This window comes from Nasonia vitripennis, chromosome 3 (assembly GCF_009193385.2).
Source record: "Nasonia vitripennis strain AsymCx chromosome 3, Nvit_psr_1.1, whole genome shotgun sequence".
Taxonomy (NCBI): Eukaryota; Metazoa; Arthropoda; class Insecta; order Hymenoptera; family Pteromalidae; genus Nasonia; species Nasonia vitripennis.
The window spans coordinates 6717244-6739383 of record NC_045759.1 but is presented as its reverse complement, the minus strand read 5'-3'; the positions used below and the strand labels follow the sequence as shown (position 1 = coordinate 6739383).

The 22140-nt window shown below is 42.0% G+C and overlaps 1 protein-coding gene and 1 long non-coding RNA gene across 19 annotated transcripts in view; one reads left to right on the top strand and one right to left on the bottom strand.

The window, feature by feature from the left end:
• Positions 1-22140, bottom strand: part of LOC103317425 — a 219560-nt gene that overhangs the window by 87354 nt on the left and 110066 nt on the right. The window lies entirely within an intron of this gene.
• Positions 1592-15959, top strand: LOC116416749. Of its 4 annotated transcripts, none has more exons than XR_004227093.2 (5): positions 1592-3876; positions 4060-4883; positions 4965-5182; positions 5252-5368; positions 15573-15959. It is a non-coding gene; the product is annotated as an uncharacterized LOC116416749 (long non-coding RNA). The 4 variants fall into 4 exon arrangements; XR_004227091.2 differs by having other exon boundaries at positions 1594-3876; positions 4060-4338; positions 4475-5182; XR_004227092.2 differs by having other exon boundaries at positions 1592-3696; positions 4060-5182.

The following is a 22140-nucleotide window of genomic DNA, read 5'->3' as shown; positions in this document are numbered from 1 at the left end:
GATTATAAAGTTTTGGTACTTTCCTGATATAAGTAAAATTACTCTTATAAATAAAATTTTAAGCATAACTTTTTTGTTTGCAAGAAGTAACATATTTTCCAACTGTGGTAAAAATATTAACAGTTTTAAATTTAAATGTCTTGTGTTCAATTTTTTACGCAAGATTTTATACACAATAAAGGAACCAGACCAAAATACTCAGGTGCACTTACTACAAAATTCAAATATTAATAGTTTTATGAGTGTGATACTACCTACGTTTGTATGCATCGCATATTTTGTCTATTAATTTTCATCTTATACATTTCTTTGAATGTATCATTAATAATATTTTTACATAAATTAAATTTGCATAAATGAATATGCGTGTTCTCTACGCAGACATGAGTTCATATTATATACCATGTCTAAATCTGAATCTCTTACGTGTCCTTAGACCTATCATTACTAATATTTCTTACTGCGTATTTCTCATAAATTCGTTCTCTAGATTCATCATTTGATATCTACTATAATAAGCAAATACTATGAGTAGATTGTATTTCCAACGCTGCAGACGTCTTTACACATGATATAGTACGTTCAAAATTGATTTTCCAACGCATCTATGCACGATGTCTACTTCGCAATTTAAACATAAGATAATACCCGAGAAAAATGAATATGTATGTATGAGTATATCTATTCACTATTATATCAAAATGATAGTTCCACTGTTAAGCAACATTTCCACGTAGAGCAGCACACAATAATACTATGTTTTACAGAAAATCTCTGACGTGTCCGATCGCTGACCCTCGAATCTTGGCACAAGAATAGATTTACATTTTCCTATCCCATGTACATTTTCTCTACAGTTCTGTGTAGGCTATCATCAGCCTGTCTCACTGTAATTGTGTATTGAAGAGTCTATGCCCAGTCCCGTAGAAAAAAATGTAGATGACACCCCTCCCCCCCCCCCGCAAGCTTTGTCATGATACGTTTTCAGAAATATTTTTCATCATTTATGCATTTGAACGATATTTCTTCAAGTAATAATATTTTTTTTATTTCTCTAACAAGTAGTTCTGTAATTTTTCAATATTGATGTAGCGCAATCGTATCAAATCTCTTCGATCAAGCTTGCTCAAGAATGAATGATTAAACAGGAAATTGCACAGCGCCGCATGCGGTAATATTCAATATTTGATTCAAGCATGCAAAAGTAAAATTCTAGGGAAACCTTAGTTGCTAGGAAAATGGATACTAAAACAAAACATTGTAGCTATTGAATACGTTTGTGGATATTTCTTGAGTTGCAATAGATCCTCACAGCAAAGAACATCAAGCGTGATGCTTCGAAAGATTTGAAATCAGTACGTTAAAATAAATTTATGGTTATACTTGAATTCTTCCAAGAGTATCAATAAAATAGCTGAACTATCGCAATTTTTATAATATAACAGTAAGTTAAGCTCGACGAGTCAGTTTATATATTTTTTTGAGAATAGAATTAATGTTTCAATAATTTTTGTTTTCTGATCACTTATTTTTAATTAATACACTTATCTTTCACTTATTTTTAATTAATACACTTCGAACAATAGATGAAGGTTAATTTAGAATTCTACATGTATGCTTGAATTTTGGGGGCACAAAGATTTGTAAATAAAATATCATGAAATTTGTATAAAATAATATTACCAGCAATGGTGACAGAAAATCCTGCTACTTACCGATACACCGAGATTGGACTAAAAATCATTGGGTCCTACCCTGGTACTTCAGAATCAAAGGGATTTATAATCATAATTATTTTAATTATAATAAATCTTTCATTTCAAATTCTTAATGCTCGAGAAGCTTATGGAAATATTGATATATTTATGAATAGTTTCGGTCCCACACTACAGAAGTCTTGCATGAAAATATGAAAATTTCAGGAATTTTAATTCAAGTTATCGCGTTAAGTTACAATAGTTTAGGCTTCTTCTGTACTTTAGCAAGTGTATCGTCTTATTTACAAACAAAGACTCTAGAGGGTTAACAATATCCGATGTCAGCAACGTATCCCTTTAAAAAGAAAACTTAGCGGAATTTCGGATTGATTAGTCTCATGCAAGTAATTGAAAGTTTCATCGTTGGTAATGGTCATGCAGTCATGGAGTGTCTACTTGCACTGCTTGTAAATCATGTGCCAAGTTAGTTAGGCCAAATACATGTCAATGTCAACATTAATTTTGTAAAAGTTATATTTTTTAAGGTATTTCACGCTACCACTAAAGTGCATGTAATAAGAAAATCTATAAAAGATTATTCCAATACTTGCTGCAAAGAAGCCAGTATAGATCTCTGTACTGCTGCAACGAAAAATCTCTTGATGAAACATGAAAATTATCTGACTTTTGCGAAAAATATTAAACAGACATATTCATACGTAGCTTTAAGTAACATAATTAGTGTTACTTTGCAACTATGCGTCGTAGGATATGTTTTAATAACTGTAAGAAAATAAAAAATCTTTTAATATTCTCTTCATTTTCATAAGGATAATGTGCAACAAGGAGAGGAGAAACAAGCCAATTCTAGCGAAGGTGAGATGCTCAGTACCAGACAATGACAAGTGCTGAAATACCTCAACCAGGTCTAAAGTAGCTGTTTTTTTTTTTTTTAAACGGGTCTGTGCAATAGGCCTATTTTCATGCATTTACATCGAACGATTTAGTCGTCCATAAGTTCACTTATTGCGCTCAGGTGCAAACGCTTACGCAAGGTTATAATTGCATATTCTCTTACTAGTATAAAAATGCACTAATATTAACTAATTGAAATGGTAAAGCGATAGTTCATAAAATTCATTGATGATTTCGGTCAAATTCAAACACTCAAAAAGGCTTGTTCCATTTCCTTGTTGCAAAAAAGTATCAAATTCATATTCTACATTGTTCACGTATATAACCAATTTAACTTTCAGATAGTTGAAAGTAATACAATTTCAACGCAATTTTTCTCCTACCTAAATTTTGTAGCAGCTGACTTATGGGGTGTAGGTGTATATATTGCGTATCTGGAGAATATTTTACCAAGCAGGTTTGTTTTACCTTGTACTCACAATTTCTGTTCGCATTATCCGCATGTTTTATTCTTTTCAGAGTGTATTTTGTAGAAAACTTTTAATACATCAATTAAATTATTGTTATGCAAACGTATTTTTAGAATTATAAAATGGTTATATAAAAGAATCCACAATTTTGTCTTCAACTGTTTAAATCGAATGTACGACAAACAGGCTTAGAAATTGAAATAATACCCACAAATAATCACCCCAAACTCCTTTATTAAAACCGCATATTTACCCTTTTCATTTCGCATCAGATGATATTCTTTCCCTTCTGATAGGAGTAAGGTCTCTTGAAGCCACTAGTAGCAGTACCAGCAGTACATGCTCCCTCTATATATTCGATTACTGAAGGGCGCAAAACTTCTCGACTCTCTGGTTTTTTCTCTCTAACGGAGTCTTGATTAGAGCTCTACGATGATTTTTGCTTGGCTGCCAAGAAAATTATCCGGCAGATGGCTCTGATAGACAGGACACTAAAGCAGCTACTCTACAATCCGAGGAGCCTTTATCGAGCCTTCATTTCAGTCTACACTTCAAGACAGAGAATGAAATAGAAAATCGTTAATCTAGTGAACTATTAGAATGAACTACAGATGGTTTGACATTTTTATTTGCCATATTGATGTGATTTTGCAAACAAATACGTACATACAACGTTTTTGTCCTACAACATACATATTTTAACGAAGATTCTCTAGAAAAATACACGTTCCAGCACATTGAATCCTGGGGTTTTATCCCCTGATTGAAGAATATAGCAGAGTACAAAGATGGAGGTAATGAAAACTATCGATGCATTCTATTTTTATGTGTAGCTCAACGTCACAATAAAATATGTTTTTTCTTCTTCAATGATCAGTTAAATACGCTATCAAAGTTCAAATTGAATTAAATGTTACATTGGCACAAACAATTTTAGCACTATTATAAAAAGTACTTACAGTAAAACATAATTTTAGATTTTTTCCAACTTTATGTATACGTTTAATTTCACTTGTGGAGGCTAATTCTCATCGTTACAAGACGCAATCCAATTTCCGTCTGGGATGAAATCCACTAGCAGAGACGAGATGTAAACTGTATCACCCATAATACCAGCGCAGATTGCAGACTCAACTTTCTGAGTTTTAATCTCGAACTTGAGAAAAGGAGGGAACAACTACATCTGCCAGACAAGCAATTGTACAGATTTTGGTAGGTGCCGAATCACATGATCGTAAAGGACTAAACATTGAATGGTAATGAAAATGAAGCTTATAAGTATCATCAGTTAAACTAAAATTCTTTTCTTCACATTACTTAAGAAAAACAAAAATCTGCACATTATCTAATCATTCAAGATGTATCAAGAATAATGCATTGCACAATTTACAGTTTAAAAAATATTCACTCATCTCGTCACACTAAAATCGGTAATCGGTCCAAAAGCCTACTCCAAGATCAAGTGGTTCTCTGACGCGCAAATTTCAAATTAAACACGTGCACGGCAAAGTTAGGCACATCCGCTCAAACTGTCCGTGAATTGAAATTAAACGGCCAAGCGATTTCAATTTGGCGACAAATCGAGCTTGCGATATGTCTGTACGCTGTGAGCGCGCGCAGATCGTTAGCACGGAGATCTACAGGGACGAGGGGTTGCCGACGGCAAAACTTGCTTAATGAATTTACGCGAACGCAAAGTTGTGAGTCCCGTTAACTGGCTACCGAGACTTTGATGGTCACGGAACAAATTTTCGAAGCTGGTCATGATGAGTATCAGATTGTAACTGACTGCCGATGGCATGTTAGACATATTTATGATTTATCGCGATTTAAATGTGCGCAAAATTTCGTTTAGAGAACTCATTTATGGGCTTCTTTGCAGAATGAGGCTTACGGAAATTTTTGAAGTGGCGCACTACGAGGACACTTTCAAAAGCTACTGTCTGTACAATGGGATCGCGCATGCGTGGAATCTGGAAACTTTCTCGGCTGCAGAGAGGATTTCTCTGGGATGGAACAGCTGGGAAAGTGGATCCCTTGAATTTTTGAAATGTGTTAGGTTTTACATAAGTTGGTAACATGCATGGTTCTGTTCCAAAAGTTTGTTGCTAATATACGCATACTTGATTTTGGCGGGTCTGTATGTTTGATTAGCAAATTATTTTTTAGGGTGACTACTGATAAACACAGGCTGAACTCTGAAGAAATATCACTGTCGTGTACGCTGTCTCTGAACAAATAACTACTGAATCATCGCAAGGAATTCGAAACTGCTCCAAATCACTGGTAAATCCATGCAATTATTACTAATGCGTAAAACTCGTGAAAAATCCAGCAAAAAGCTGTACGCCTCAAAATCGATATAACCGATAAGTCAGCGAAGCAGAGTAATGTATTTCACACTCTATGCATCACACACAGCTCATCCTAAAAGCCGTTCTCGCTGATGTTATAACCCTTTCCGAAATCCCCAGCCTCGTTCTCACTCCCCTATTGTTAAACTTCGAGCTCCGTTGCGGATCGAGTATAAACTCGGGTCTCTCCTGTCGTGTCTTCCTGTCTGCCGTCGCGAGGGAAAACAACGGCCACGATCCCCGACGACTCGGAGACGAACTTTCCAATTTGCCGCGGTGCTGATGCCGTTCTATGTCTATACATAGCGGCCGAAATTCCCGGCGCTGTAGCATCCGCCTCAATTATTGACAAGATAGAGAGAGAGAGAGAGAGAGAGAGAGAGAGAGAGAGAGAGAGAGAGAGAGAGTCGACCCGTCGCTAGCCACACGTGGACCACACGACGGAGTTTGATGTGGCACGGCAAGGAGACGACGGGAAATTTTAACGAGAATAGTCGCTGCAGGCGGTTACCTTGGGGAAATGAATCGCTGATGCCGTGTGCCGTATAGGGTATAACCTATTGCTGCTGCTGTGTCAACGTGCCTGTAATGCCCCGAACTTACATCGGGGAGTTTTAATGTCTGCTCATCGAACACGACGATGTGTTCTTTACATCTGTTGCTAATCTTCTAGTTTTGAAATTCTCCCACACTTCGCTGTAAAATCGCTCGAATCGCAAATCCACTTTATACATCAGAGTGACATGTCAAACTCACCACAATCGTAGTGCTTCAAACGTAAAATGCCAGCGAAAAAAAAATACAGATAAGCCGTACAGAGCACAGAACGCGACAGATGCATCAACCTCGTTGTTATACGGTATCGATTGCAGCGCGGGGCGCATACGCCACTGCGTCAGTCGATTCTCATAAATCCAAAAAGCTCTCCTCTGAAGTCGGGGAATGTTTTTCGATATTCGGATTGCCAGAGAGGGATAAAACACGCGCAGAGCTTAGTCGCGAATATTCGAGTCATACAGGGTCTCGGGTCTGCGCACTGCGGTAAAGTGAAAAACACGTAAATAATTGATGGGGAATTTTAATAATGATAATAGATCTGAGTGAGAGGATGAGGTACACGCGGATAATCTTCTTTTACGTAGTACACGAGATAGGAGTTGAGCATTTTGATGATAACGTTGGTGAAATTTCATTGTGTCATGATATTATTTTGTTGATAGTGGTAAAATCCTGCAGTAAATTTACTCGGAAACTTTATCACAAATGTTTATACGTTGGAAAACAAGCCTGGTAAACCGCTTATCATTCATTATTAACGCTGGCGCGCGTTTGTATGTCCGATACATCCGCGAGCTCAGTCAGTCAGTTTCCAAAGAGATTGCCAATGAAAAATGCAAGTGTACATTTGTAAATTGACCGATTCATATTTCATTTCGAGCTCTAAAAGCTTCGGTATGTATAGCTTTATCTGCATCAAAGCTCAGCTTTAAAACGCGGAAAACTTTACAGTATACCGTTTTATAAAAAATTCGTTACTTTTCGTACTAAATCACTTCTTAAAGCTCACACTCGGTACTTAATTCCCTCCATATTTTTGCACGATAATCGCAGCTATCCATCTCATTCCGTCTTTGTTCTTCTACAGCGCCTAACAGGGTCGGCTCACAAGTCCCAACGCACAGGGAGATCCGAACCATCCGGCAACGCGAGTCCACTGCTGAAAACGAGAAGTGGTCGCGTGTCGCCATCAGAATCGCCACCTTTTCCACTCCGGCGTTTCATCAGCTTCCCCTTTAGTGTATATATAGCTAAAAGCGCGACAGCAGCCCAGCCCTTCGTTATTATTATGCTAATTTTCATGCAAAGCCCCAACGCGAGATCGTCAATGCCAGCAGAACCGCCATGTGCGCGCGAGGCTTAGTACGTCGAGCGTGAGTCAGTGTGCGTGTAGGAAGGGAGAGTTTAAAAAGATTTGAGAGAGGTGGAAAGAGCGAGTTTCATTTGCGCAAGGGATAAAGGCTGCCGGGAGCGGGATGCTCGGTTTTTCGAGCGTATTATAAAGCGGCCCGATTTTTTTAGGAAGATGGGTGAATTGAACGCTTGTGGGCATATGAACGGAGGGTATAGTGCGATGGAGATTTTTTAAGAGCAGGATTTGAATGCTAATTTTCGAGCGCGTGTAGTTTACAGAAGCGATTTTTCGCGAATGGTGCGTTATCGTGAAAATTGAGGGTTGAGAAGCGTGCACGCGTGTTCAACGAGAAAAGATCGCCTAAGTACCGGCCAATCCAACGGGATACGTCGATCATCCTACAATTATCACAGATAACTTGATCGATACACTAGATAAAAAAGTATAGGGGCGCTACGCTAATATAAAGTTTCCCAACTTCTGATTTCTTATTTGGCTCGAAATCATTGTTTTAAGACTGAATTACGTTCGCAGCGGTATAACGCTAATACATATTCCAGGCATTAGCATATTTTTCATTACAATATAACTTGTGTGCCCCCGAGTTCTTCATCATAACTTTGTTTCCAGTTCGTGAGAGAGCGTTTCTCCCTTTTTTACGATTATGTAATCGTATTTTGCCCAAGTACTCTCGCACCGTCCCTAATTAATTTAGTTCCTCTCTCTCTCGCTGTGTTTGCATTCATCATTATTCCACAAAGCCAATAGAACGAAAAATTCATTGACCTTTTTGTTCAAAGCTTAATGACCTCTTAATTGAAGTATAATTTCAGGACCACTCGAGCTTTGCGCGGATTATACATTCATAATTATCCCAAAAGGGCTTTGTACAGCTGTTGGATTGAAACATTCCACAGAGACAAATTTCATGTTAATTAACAAATTCGACCACATATTTCTTAAAATTAAATGGACAATATAACTATCCTCCCACCTCGCGCAATTCGACGTTTACAGTCGTATAATGAGGCGAGACGCCGCAGTGCATTAGAAACGAGAAAGAACCGGAACGCGCACGCGTACGACACACGGCGGTAGCGGCAGATGGCACGAGCTCTAAAAAGAAGCAGCTGCGCAGAGAAAGAGAGAGAGAGAAAGTGAGAGCGGACGCGTGCCAGAGGGACTGCGGCGCACGAGCCCGCATGTAACGGGTGGCTCGGAAAGTTTACGCGCGCGGAGGTGGTCATGCGCAGGTGGTGCTCGTGTTTGCTTTTCGGATGATGCCTGATTCGGGGAAAGGATGGAAAATTTTTTGAAGTTTTGATCTGGAGAAATTAGTTGTCTTTTCGGATGTAAAGATTGTGATATTTCGTTAGAGGTCGATGATAAGATTTGGGCATAGTTGACAGCTTTAGACTAAGTTCTTTGGTTTTTGATTTTAATAATATAGCGTTGAAAACTTCATCGTTTTCAATAGTCGTTTTTTCTCTCCCGAACAATTTAATCGAATAAAATTAATACGAATTTTCATACAGTTACGTGTACCACCAAGAAACCTAAAATTCCCTTTTATAACTAAAAACTTATTGAAAAACAAAGAAAGCTCGCGTATCACAGCAGACACTTCATATTCTCAACAAACCAATTTCACGCGCATCGTTCCATGCGCAAACCCGTCTCGCTCTTTACCTACCCCGCCCTCTCCTACACACGTTCCTCCGCACAAACGCATGCACGCGTTCTCTGTATTCTATTCACTCTGGCTCTTGGTGTTTCTCGGGTGGGCGCGTCGCAGCCGCGGAAACCTGTTGTTGTTGTGCCGGGTGCCCTCTTTGCTCGACTACGCACACAATGCACTGCAGCAGCCGAAATGTTTCGTCTGCCAGTTTGGCGTGTGCCGGCCTTGATGACTTCTATGTATGTATACGCGTATACGTGCAGTGGGCCCCTTTGCGTGGAAAAAGGGGCGAGTTCGGGAGATTGAGATGAATTTAGGAGACGATTAGTTGCGTGGAGATCAGGGGGTGTGCGTATGGCGCAATTAACGGTGAGTAGGAGTTTTTCCGCTTGGGGGAAGAGAATGAGAGGTTTGTCCGAGGCTCCATTTCGACTTTGGTAAATTAGGATTAAACGAGCGCGGCTATCATTTATTTATTCATGAGGATTGTTAACACGCTGCGCTAATGACGCGTGTTAGGGGGTATTTTCGGTTTAGAGGTGTCAATGATTTAGCACACGCGTGAGCTCCATTGCTTAATTAATCCGGAATTTTAAACGATAACGATTTTTACGTAAGCGAAAAAACTATAAAACTCAACCATGTACACGTATACCTTTTACGCGTTTACTTCTGCAGCCCATCGATTATCCACATTTCATCAGTAGACTCCGGTGTCAACGTCGATCCACTCTTCGACGCGTGTCAATACGGCGTTCGACCGAAAAACCATACCCATACATACCGCGTGCGCGTTTACACGCGGCACAGGCAGCTGCCAGAATCGGGCAGCTGTGTTGGCTGCTGTTTGTTCCTCTCGATTTCGAGTCTTCGACGGACTTCTCGCCATATGGATGCTGTGCGCTATGGGCATTATGTGTGATGCCGGTATATACGATATGATGAATCGACGCGAGCGGAACCGTCGGAGATTACACAAGGAGGAAATTTTTATCGGGAAAATCGATCGGCTGGACTTAAGCTCGAGATGAAAAGAGTGATGCGCATTTGATAGCGCATTCGGGGCAGACTGTTTGTATGCAGATTTAGATAATGAAATTTACAACTTGCATTTTACGTTAAACTTTATAAATTCTATACACGGCCTTTGCTCTCTGAAATATCGGCCCCGATGGATCGGAGAATTATTTGCGATTTTCTACGTTCTACGCTTTTTAAGATAACCGCATTGAAATCAGAAATTCATAAATACAACGGGACGATAAATCACTGAGCTTTATGAGCATTAATCGAGAGAGAGAGCGCGGCGCTTTTAAAGAAATATTAACTTGGGAATATTGTATAATAGAGATTATAGCCGGCGAGATTTATGAGGGACGAAAGGGGGTCAATAAAAGGAGCGCAAAAATATTTATTCCCGACAATCTTTGCCCGCGCGCGGTCCAGGGACAAATTGCCGCGCGCAAAACCGTCTTTGGCACTCGAAATACGGGAGGAGGGCTTTGAAATACGATCTAATTTTGGAATCAGGCCAGAATCAATTTGCCAAAATTCTTGTTTCTCGGTCGCATTAATGGCCGGGATATCGCTTAGATCGTTTTCCGCGACGACGAATTAATAGGAGCCCTGTCACCGTCTCGCGTTTGATAGTTGCGCCTTTTCATGCTGTCAACGCAAATTGTTATAATATTTTATATGCAAACGTGCGTAAATACGAGTTTCGCGCACGATTTCGGTTGCGGCAGGGTATAGAGCCGTAAAATTTTGTTTGCGCGAGCGTACGGAATACATCACGAAGGGGCAGCTAACCAGTTGCAATAACACTTTCATTCCGAGAGATTTGGGATTTATGAAAGGGTCCGCGTGTGTACAGCTATGACGGCGCAATAAGCAAGGATTTATCGGGGTATTGAGCTATACACATCCGAGCTACGCGCGAGGACTCGTTTCGCGTTTCGGTATACGATAAAAAGCACCGCTGACTGAGAAATTTGTTAGAAATGATTGCACAGTTTGTTATAAAAAAAAGACGCGCACAGAAAAAAGAAAATAAAGCAAGTTTCTTTATAGAAAAACCAGCTGAAACGAACCTCTCTCTTTTTATCGGGAAATACCTATACACGAAGGGTATAGTTACTGTTTCAATAGACGCGTATAAAACAAGCGAACATAGAAAGAAAAATTGTTTCTATATGCAAACATTTTTGCCGAGTGTATTTCTATGTAGAGGTAATAAAAACCTCGGCAGCCGTGCAGCGCTGCACATACATACGCGTCGAGACTTTTCTCGCTTTTTTCTTTTTTTATGCATCAGTATTTTCGCATATAGAGAGGGAACGCGATAACCGGGCGACTTTAAAATTCTCTGCGGATGTTTGCTATACGGTATACATAGCGTGGTATGTATGTATACGCCGAAATGTGTATAGGGAGGATCGAAGGGAATCAATTCGAGCTCGCGTAACTTTTTTACGAGGTATGCGCTTTCGCTGCAACGCTGGATGACACTGACGACTAATATTTCACGGTATTAATGCAGACGTAGGATGTGAAACGAACTGGCACGAGTTAATCGCGAAAAATGTTTGTTAAGCGTTTCGTATAATCATTATGCGGAATAATGCATTGTAGTTACAACTAATTATAATTACCACCAGCAAACCTCACAACGATAAACATTAGCATAAAGCGCAATCATCCGGGAGACCCTAGCTGAAGCGCAATCCAACAAGTCGCTCAAACTTTACGACGTCTCAAGTCCCGACATCTCGACCCGAAATACATCTCTACCCACTTCGAGTCCAGAACGTTCACGCGTACATACAGCCATAACACACGCCTTAGTCTGAGAGGCTGTCCATCATAGAATTATCTCCGCGTAACCGCGTCGCGTATCACTGTCTCCGTGTACACGGCAAATCTCTCTCACGCTGCACTGGGCTGCTGAGACGAGCAAAATTACCGCGTCGATCGTCCATCTATTGTGTATAATTATTCGGAAGACTACACATAGCTCGCGAACGAATGACGCAAGTGTGTACGAGAGGGCCGAGCGAGCGAGCGAGAGAGAGAGAGAGAGAGAGAGAGAGAGAGAGAGAGAGAGAGAGAGAGAGAGAGAGAGAGAGAGAGAGAGAGAGAGAGAGAGAGAGAGAGAGAGAGAGAGGTAACTGATTGATTCGATTAGTGTTTGCTAATGCGACGCGGGCTCGTGTCGTTGCCGGGGCCGAAGCGACACGTGATTGCTGCGCGCGGTTATACGGGCTAATGAAATGGCCGATATACGCAGGAGAAAGCTCTTCATCGAGCGAACGTAGTCCTCTATACTGGGAATTTTAACCGGGTAATGTGCGAAAAGAATTCGTTTCGGGATTGCGAGCCAATAACTGAATTCATGTACGCTGCGAATGTATTACATGGCGAACCGTATTATTGAATGAGCTTGAATATCCTGGATGCGTAATTAGGACGCATTGGTATTCAAACGACACGAGCGTGTCTTCGAATTCGCGGGAATTCATACGGCGTAAATAGGGATATGACGCAAATTTCAATTCAACCTTAATAACTGTCTATTCCAGGCGCAGTCGTGTATTATTTCGCGGTTACGTAACGTGTATACACGAGGGCTGACACCGTTACAGAAATTCAACCGAATAATCATAGGCGCGGTTGTACGTCGAATATCCCCGCGAGCTGCGATCGATAACCGTTTACACCTGTGATCCATTTTCCAAATAGCGGACTATAAAACTACGCTACGGAATGTAAGTTCAAACTCTCGTTTATCGTTGTGAATATCGGCTCGATTCCATGCAACGTATTTCGTTTGCACGACGAACGTGTCCGAAGCTACTTCGCGCGACCTGAAACAGCGATAAGTTCTTTTTTCCATCTCCAGTTCGATATAAAAGCGAATCCGCGACAACGAGGCCATTCTCTCAATTATTCTCTCTCGCATAAATTCAGCTCTATACATTCCCTTTCGCAAAAACTCGTTCGCCATTCTCGCAATCATCCTCCCCATAAAATTGCATCGCCAAATCTCCCGTTACAGATGGACTCACAAAGGAATCATCAAACGTCCCGAGCTCCGCCCCGACGCATCTGCGAATGTCCCGACGCAGGGCCTGCACTGTACCCATATAATAACACAAAGTGTCGCGAAAAGAGAGTGAGAGAAATATACTAAGGGTCGCGCGACAAAAGTTTGATATAATACGCTTGCGCACGTGCTCTCGTGCAGGGCACGTGTCCGCCCCGCTTTCATTATCACGCGGCGTCTGGATTTTGCGAAGGGCGGATCGTTATGGAGGACCCCATCAAGGTCGCGCACACGACCAAGGTTCGGCGTGGTAAACTGTGCAAATGAGACACCGGGTTTTCGATTTTTCATTTTTTTCGCTTCCTTTTTACTATATTCTGCTTCACATCCACATATATTTCGAAGAATGAACAAAAATTCGCTATCTCACACACACATACAACATTTTTCTAAGGCATTTTTACAATAAACTGAAAATTTTACTATACTTCGCGATCGCTCGCCAACTGATCTACATAAATTTCCGGCTCCTCGAACCACGACGATAAGCATCGTCGCCCCGGCCGTATACGTCCCGCCTATATATCGCACAATAAAACCTTCCCATATACGACATACCCCCGGCGGAGTAGCAGCAGCAGCGGCGGCAGCGATGCGCAAATTAATAAAAACGGCACAACCCGTCGGCCTACATATACATACCCCCATCGAATATATATCAGAGGGGCCCACCATCGTCGTCGAGAGCCGCAGAAGCGTGAACAATGTATAATGTAATCGGGTCCGCGGCAATGCATACAAAAGAAGACGAAGCAGAAGACTGCCTGCGTCGACCCTCAGCTCGTCGGATCCATCCCCCTAAGGGACGCACTCCGTGTGGAAGCGGATCAGGTCAGCCGGCAAAATGAACCCCATTATTTCTATATCGCGACGCGATCGTATCGTGTTTCGAAAGAACGAGAGAGAGAGAGACTATATTATACGTTCGATCGGCCTCGTCAGATAGCATGCGGGCGTTCCGAATTTGCGTTTTTGCGATCTCTCGCTTTACGCGAACGCACAGGCGCGTATACGAGAAATTCGATACTCGCGCCGATGAATCGAGGCGAGGTAAGTAGCGATTAGCGCGGGTGGTCCTCTAGCTGCGGTTACTAGTAATTGAGAAAACGTTTTTTAAAAAATGCGTACTTTACGAACGCGCTGGATAAAACAGAAAGCCACGTATTGATTTTCCGAAACAGCGTTTTCCTTTTAGCCTAAAGAGAGGGGGCAGATGACTGATCGATTGCTCGCGATTTATATGCGCGAAGATTCCGCGTCGGCATATAGAGCGCGAGTGAGACATCGCGGGAGTTCTGAAAGCCGATAGAGATCGAGTCGTCCGTCGAGTGATTCATTGCCGGGATGAGATGTATAGAGCGTATACATAATCGCTTCGCCGATATTATCCGCTACTACTCGAGGGGGTGTGTGCACACACCGTTTCAATGCTCGTCTCTTTCTTCCCTTATTTTCTTTTACTTGGAAAAGCAGGCTGTACAGCATAAGTCGATCTACTCTTTGAATTTTGTTCGAAAGAATACTTATATAAGGGACGCAGCGTATAGTTGAAGGCTGTTGCGCTGCATTGGAGAGGATTAATCCGGTAATTCTTAATTAATACAGCGAGAGCGGGGGGAAATTAAACTATGTTCTAAATCAATTACAACTCGCGGCAGCCGCGCAAATCTTGTTGAGAAAAGTCATTATGAAGTTTCTATTAGAGGATCGTGACATTAAGGACGACAGTGTGATTATGATCGAGCGTTTGAAACTTGTAATTCTGCTAATCTCGAGACTAACAACCTGCCGCCGTCGCTACGTCCTTGCGCGCTAGTTTTACAATTCAACTATTTTAAAAGCCAACTACGCTTCTTGTACAATCACAACAAAATCTACGCATCGAATCCAATCATTCCCGAAACTTCTGACCAAAGTCAACGAACCGCATCGAGAGAAACAGCGATGATAGAGAGGGAGAGAGAGAGAGAGAGAGAGAGAGAGAGAGAGAGAGAGAGAGAGAGAGAGAGAGAGAGAGAGAGAGAGAGAGACTTCTCGTAGATAGTCGCCGTAGTCGGAACGGACGAGTCGTCGCGTAATTATCGCGACAAACAGCGCGTCGTCGTCGCCGGCGGTCCTTCAGAAACTCCTGGCAAGATGGATACCCGCAAGCGACTGCAGCAGCCGGTGTCATTAGGGTCGGACTTCTTCATTACGCCGAAATTGCAATTAATCGCGATTAGGGTCGCGGCGGCGGCGGCGCGTCACTCGGAAGTTTCGCTCGTTGGATTAAACGCTTTGGAGTATAGCGATTCGTGCGCGCGAGAGTTTGACCGAATAACTCGAGAGGCTCCGGGGAGCTTTGAGAAGTGTTCGTCGATTTCTGTTCCCTTGTTGATGGAGTTTTTGTTCGTTAAATTCATTTTTAAATTTAATATTATACTTAATTTATTTTTTAATTGTAGATGGACGCACGGGAATGCAGACTGGCCTTTCTCCTGCGGCTTGAACATTCCGGCACTATTGCCGAGTTTCTGCCTAGCGAAGATAGATGGCGCACTTTACCCTCATCAGAATTTACGCGCAGAATGTATATATAGAGGTGTACCACCTACTCCAAAGCAGCCTTGTCGGATCTGATGCTATGACCGCTCAAGTTATAACTGCATATATACAATCATGTGGATGGTTACAGCTAAGAACTTTATAAAACTGAATAATAAAACTGAACTTTAGAAGCTGAGAGCGAAAAAAGCTTCATTTACTTTGCTTTCGCTGCTATACGTCGAAAATTTTTGTTGTTTTATGGTCGAAAAATGTAAGAAACGTTAGCGTATGTTGTACACGCAACAAAATCAAAATTGTAATAGAGAGTTAAGACAACGCCAAAGCCGCAAACTGGCTCAACGATTCCGCCCACATCGCTATCCGGCTCGATCTTGCACGGCTGATCTCGTGTACGCTTCCGACTTTAACGGCGAGCCGAGTATAAGACGTTGTCGCGCAACAAGTGAAATTCCCTCTGGCTGTGACGAGCCTCTTCTCCATCGTCGTCGTCGTCGAGACAATGAAAAGCGTCGCGCCGCTACGAGAGAGAAATTATTCCTCCTCGAGACGACGCCGACAACCTTTACTCGAGAAACGCGATCGATTCACCGTCCGCTTGATTTTCCGAACTGTTATACATCTTTTTCTCGCGAAATGACATGATTATTTGTTAGAGAAAGAAGTAATTATAATGACGCACTGATTGCAACGGCCTTCAAAGTGACAATCGATACGAGCATAGCAGTCACGAGTATTATATACGGGAGAGCAGCAGCGTTAAACAGACCGACAAAGAGCATGGCATATGGTTCGAACAAAGTTAACGAGCAACAGAGCTCGTGCGTAATTCAAGTTTTATCTAATCCGTCAAAGAGAAATGTAATTAGAGTATGAATGCTGCACCGACGCAAACGAAATTATCTCGTTCAGTTCTACCTCGAGCGTGTAATTTGTTTAATTAAATTGAGACCAAACAGTCGACTTCGTTCTCGCAGACAAAATTCACAGACGCATATAACTCTAAAGCATATAAAGATTCCTATAGACAAGCCTCGAAGCGAAATTTCCATGTATACGTAGTATGGACGAGGAAAGTACGTAAACATACGTCCAGTAGTCGCGATAATCATCTCTCGAGAGCAGACAGTAGTTCCTGCACTTCGTGCACATATTGCTGTATTACATAGTGTGGAAACAAGCGTCGCGTATACAACAAACTTCGACACCGCGTATATTCGGAGGGAGGAAATTTCTGTCGCGCCCAGACGTGGAATGTCGGAGTCGAGTTTTCGCGGCAGCTTTGATTTCGAAATGCACTTTGCTCTGCTATAACGGGGATGATGACGGTGGACTTTGTTAGATCTGGGTAGAACATGAGTGAATTTCGGAAATCATGAACTTCGATGCATGAGAATTTCAATTATTATTAGTTTTAGGCGAATATTTTTTTACTTTGTAAATTGTGAGAAATTTTCTTACTTTGACTTCGCTAAAGTTCTCTAGTTTTCTGAGGCTAAAGAAGGCACTTCATAACAAGCAAATTTTGCGCTCGGTTGATTAATTCCGTGGATCTAATTAATAATGAAAGCTTAGTTATACGAAAAGTTTTCTAGACTAGATGAATTACAACAAAAGTTTCGTTCGAAACTGCCAACTTATCTTTTTATTATGTTACAGAGTCTTGTACATAGAAGGTTATTAATGCGCATTATTGGATAATTATAATTCGAATCCCATTCGAGCATGATAAAATATTTAATAATTATATAGATAACGACATCCACATACTCTTCGTTCTATTTATCGAACGTTAAACTACGATAAATCGAATTCTCACTTCGTCCACTTCTGGAATCCGCGAAAGCTCGACAAAACACAGAAATGTAGTGCATAAATCACCGGGAGTATTCGCGTGTTTACGGCACTGTCAGTTTTTACTCGGTAAACAGTTGCAAACCGGCCGAGAGAGTATATATCAAAGGCTCGGAGTAGGGTCGCGTCTGGCGCGTATACTTTTGGTCAAGCGACGTATACCCCCTCGAGCTTTTTAGACGGCGCTTAAATCAATGTTGCTGCGCGGGAGCTTGCTCTTTTTTTGCGCATCTCGCTATATGGTACACAAAGCGCGGGTAATTATAAGTGGCGAGGAAAATTATTGTGCTTTCGCGGTGCAGGTGTTTGCGTGCACTTTGGAGTAAATTACGATGCGCTGAGGGTTGTTTAGAGGTGAGCGAGGAAACGAGAACGAGCTTGCGATGCTCTGATAAGATTCATGACGCGGTAGGATTGTTGAGCGTAAATTTTCGCGCTAATTTTGAAAATTCGTTCTTCAGAAAAGCTTGGATTCACTGAAAAATATAATACCTGTAATTAATTGTTGGATAACGCAATAAAAAAAAGATACATCCTCGTTGCGAAACAGCGTGACAGCGCCGAACCCACCATTTGAGCATCGCATCTCCGATAACACCCACCCACGTTACACACGCGCGTGCAGCTCGTATAAATAAACAAGCTAATTACCACGCGCAGGTCCAATAGGCCGTATAGTCGCTCGTCAAAAGCAACAGCTCTCCTAGCCCATCTACATGCACACATACAAACGAATAGCAGTAATTCCGCACCTGAAAATACGTCCGCGCGTGTTCCTTTGTGCGTAATCGACAGTGCAACGTAACGCGTATACGCGATCGAGGTTAAATTCACGTGCTCTCGTGCTGTCAAGCTCAGTCTATGCAGAGGTGCGTAGGCGGTCGGGCATCAATTAGTTCGCATCGCTCGCACTAGTTTAGCACTTCTTGTCAGTTCTCGTCTCTGTCATGTATTAATTTCGCGGATGGAAAGCTTCTTTGTTCGGACAGCGCGGAGCCTTTGTTTGCAGAAAAATTGATTGGTTCTACTAGAGAAGAGAAGAGGTTTTAATTATATAGCGTACGGGTGCGGGATTGTGACGTTTTGCGGATGAAAACGTGAAGTCGTCATCGTCAACGTCGGTTGGAGAACTGATAATTTTATCATGATTTCGAAGCGCTTTAAAATTCTGCTGGATTAATTTTAAACGAAGTCGATTACACACGAATTAAATCATTATACTTTTATGTCGCTGTGAAATATTCGAAAATCCACGACAGGATAACAATTATGGTTTTCATCAAAATGAAAGCTTCACCGGAGCTGGTTTTCAATGATATCGAAAAACTGCACATACGAAAGGAGCTTCGCTTTACTCGACATATAGATAGGACTGATCGTTGAAGCGAGCGTCGCAGTAGAAAAATAGTTGAAAAGTCTTTTCAGCGGCCGTAAATAAAGTAATGACGGAACTCTTAACCCACATTATCGAGGATTAGTTCAGCGTGCGTCGGCCTGCAAAGTAATAGAAAAGTTTTATTCCCTAACGTGATCAAATACGCATTTACTGCCTGAAAACTAATTCCCGCCTTTACGCCTTATCGATGCTCGCTCGCCGGTATTAACGCTACGACGCATACATGCTGCAAGCATAAAGCGCGAAAATATAACGCCGTCGGCTATAACATATAAAGTTCGATTCGACGCCTCCGCGCGCACTCGATGTCCGCCCCGAAAGTGCGCGCTGTTCCGACCCTTTGTGCGACAATCAGTGGCACTCAGAATCTTGCAAGGTCGCAGTCGACCCCTGCGGTTTTACTCTCTCGTTATATACTCTTATCTCCGCCTCTCTCTTTCAGCCTCGACCTCCCCTAGTGTATGTATGTGTTTCTTTTTTACAGTCTCTCTTTCTCTCTATGTGTCTCCGTCAATGCGGGAGACGAAAACGAAGCGGCTCTGCCTCTTCCATCAGCGGCTCGACGAAGGAGAGGCACTTTGTCAGGCTAAATCAAATTTTCCTCGCGCTAGCGACACGAGGAGTCGGAATCACGAGGGCTTCCGAGAGCTGCGCTCTCTTGCGTTATTTTTTTTTTACGACGAGAATTTATTGAATTTCGATTATATAGATATTTTTCTCTTTGCTATTGATCTGTTAAGAAAACAACACATTTTAATTTTTGAGATTTGAGTTTTCTATAAGAAAAATAATAATAAATCATGAATCACTTTAATTATATGTAGCAAACCATTTGAAACTCCCCCCCCCCAAAAAAAAAAACAAATCAACAACGAAAATCCCACTCACCTTTCATTCTCGCGCACAAATCCATCCTCCCACACTCGTCCCCGAAGGCAATCACTTTTGCGCGATTTCACCGCTTAATAACTGATGAGCTGCTTCATCGTCCCTACCTTTGTGCCGGTTCGCGAATTCCCATAACGTTTGTCCAACACAGAGAGAAAGAGAGCCCAGTCAGCGCTTCTCTCGCCCCCCGCAAAAACGTGTAGTCCGCAAGCTCAGAGCGGCGGGGTCAGAGCGTTTCTGGATCCCTTTGAGCTCTATGCTGAGCTCTGATGAAGGTTTTAATAATCATGGCCAGGCCAAGGAGAGAAAGAGAGTGGCGGCGCCGGCAAAAATAAAGAATACACCGACGGCGACGGGGGCAATCGCTTTGAAAGTTCCACGGGAAGGTAATGCGATTAGCAGTTTGGTGCGATTCAGCGGGACAGTTTCTCCGAGCTTTTTGCCGAGAGAGAGAGAGAGAGAGAGAGAGAGAGAGAGAGAGAGAGAGAGAGAGAGAGAGAGAAAGGGCTGGAGTAGACGCGATGTTTAAGCGCCTTTATTGGATTCTAGCAGAATGGGAAATTAATTTCAACTGTTTTCCTGCTGTGGATTATTTAGTTTTTCGCGGCCTTATGCGAAGAGGAGCTTCCGAGCGAGTTGCTTATTGCGAGGTAATTTTCGAGCGGTCGTTTCGTCCTGTATACAATTAGAGATTGTGAATGTTAATTAATGTAATTGGAAATCGGAGTGCGGGCGGTATTCGATAAACAAAGTTTCATTATAAACGCATGATTATAATTATAGTAGTAGAACTTTCTAGTGCCGCGAACTACGATTTCTTATTACTAAGATTTCTTTGTTATTTAGAAACGAAATCAATCGTATCGTCGAACATCTCGGCCATTTAATTATACGTATAAACACAACAAAGCCCTTACACCACTCTCCTGTACGCATGTGTGCACTGTACGCCAGCCATACTAATGTCCAGCTCAATGCCAAATCTACACAACAATAGCACTTCGATTAATTTTCCTCTCGCCTCGTGGATCCCACCCCTGCGGGCATCTCTCTCTAACCTTGAAAATAATCCAAAGAGCAAATCTACGAAAACTCAGCAGCATCCGCGCATCGATCGCTGTACATAAAATTACGCACACACGCGTCTCTTTCTCTCGGGCCCCCCTTGGCACATTATATAATCCAAGGTCACGCGCTGCAAGGGGGCGCGCGCGCGCTCGGATCAAAGGTCGAGGTTTGCCAAACGGAGGGAATTCGCTGCGCGCGACAACAAAGAACATCGGGCTCGGCAAACCCTGTAAAGGGGGAGAGGGTGAGATAGATGTACTCTACCGCTGGGGGTTTATGCGATGGATGCAATAAAAGTATTACTTTTTTCTCTCTCTCTCTCTCTCTCTCTCTCTCTCTCGGGTATACCATACGTTTGATAGCGGTGTACGGATTATTACGTGTGGTGGGGGGTTATGAGCGTTGTACGTGTGCGATAATAATTAACTGGGCTGCTGCGGCAGTGTACGATGGAGTTATGCTTGTACATTTTAGTGGGGGCATTTCGTGAAAAAGTTTGCGCTATGCTGAGAGGAACTAATTTTGGACAAACGTATGTGTATAAAGCTGCTCTAATTGCAATCAAAACTTTGACGTGTATATGCTGTATTGCACGAAACGTTTGAAAACTCGCGCGCACGCGAGTGCTGCTATTCTAGATTAATAAGCGTAATTTAATGATATTTCTTGCGACGGTTCGTCTGGTGCGATTTGTTAATTTTCAGTAAGTATAGCTCAAGTGGAAAACAATGTTGTTGTAACGACGCGAGATCGAATAGTTTATCGCGCTTTTTATCATGTGTATTAATGAAAGAAAAGTACTCTGTTCTCCTCGAAAGCTCCAACTTTTACACAGCAGTAATCTTCTACTTTAACTTTAGTGATCTGTTTTATTAACTCCTTAAAACTAATGGCCGGACTCGCAGAAACCGTATCGATTTTCAATACGTACGTATTTATTCTTTAGGATGGAAAATAAAATGATCATAATAAAAATCTAAAGTTTCCCATCGGCCAACTTTCTTAATTACTCGTCTGAGATAGACGTACCTAACCCCGCATATCCATAAAAAAGATTAACGGCTCGTCGACCGAATAAATCCCAAATTTTGAAATCATCTCCTCGAAAAATCCCACTGAATCAAATGGCTCGTGAATATCGAAGCACCTCGACAAAGAAGAAGAAGAAGAAGCCAAGCTATCCCCGACAAGATCGCGCGAGTGTATCCACGGCCTCTTTGTTGGCGCGTCGGTACATTTTCCTTTGTTCGCATGGGCTGCGC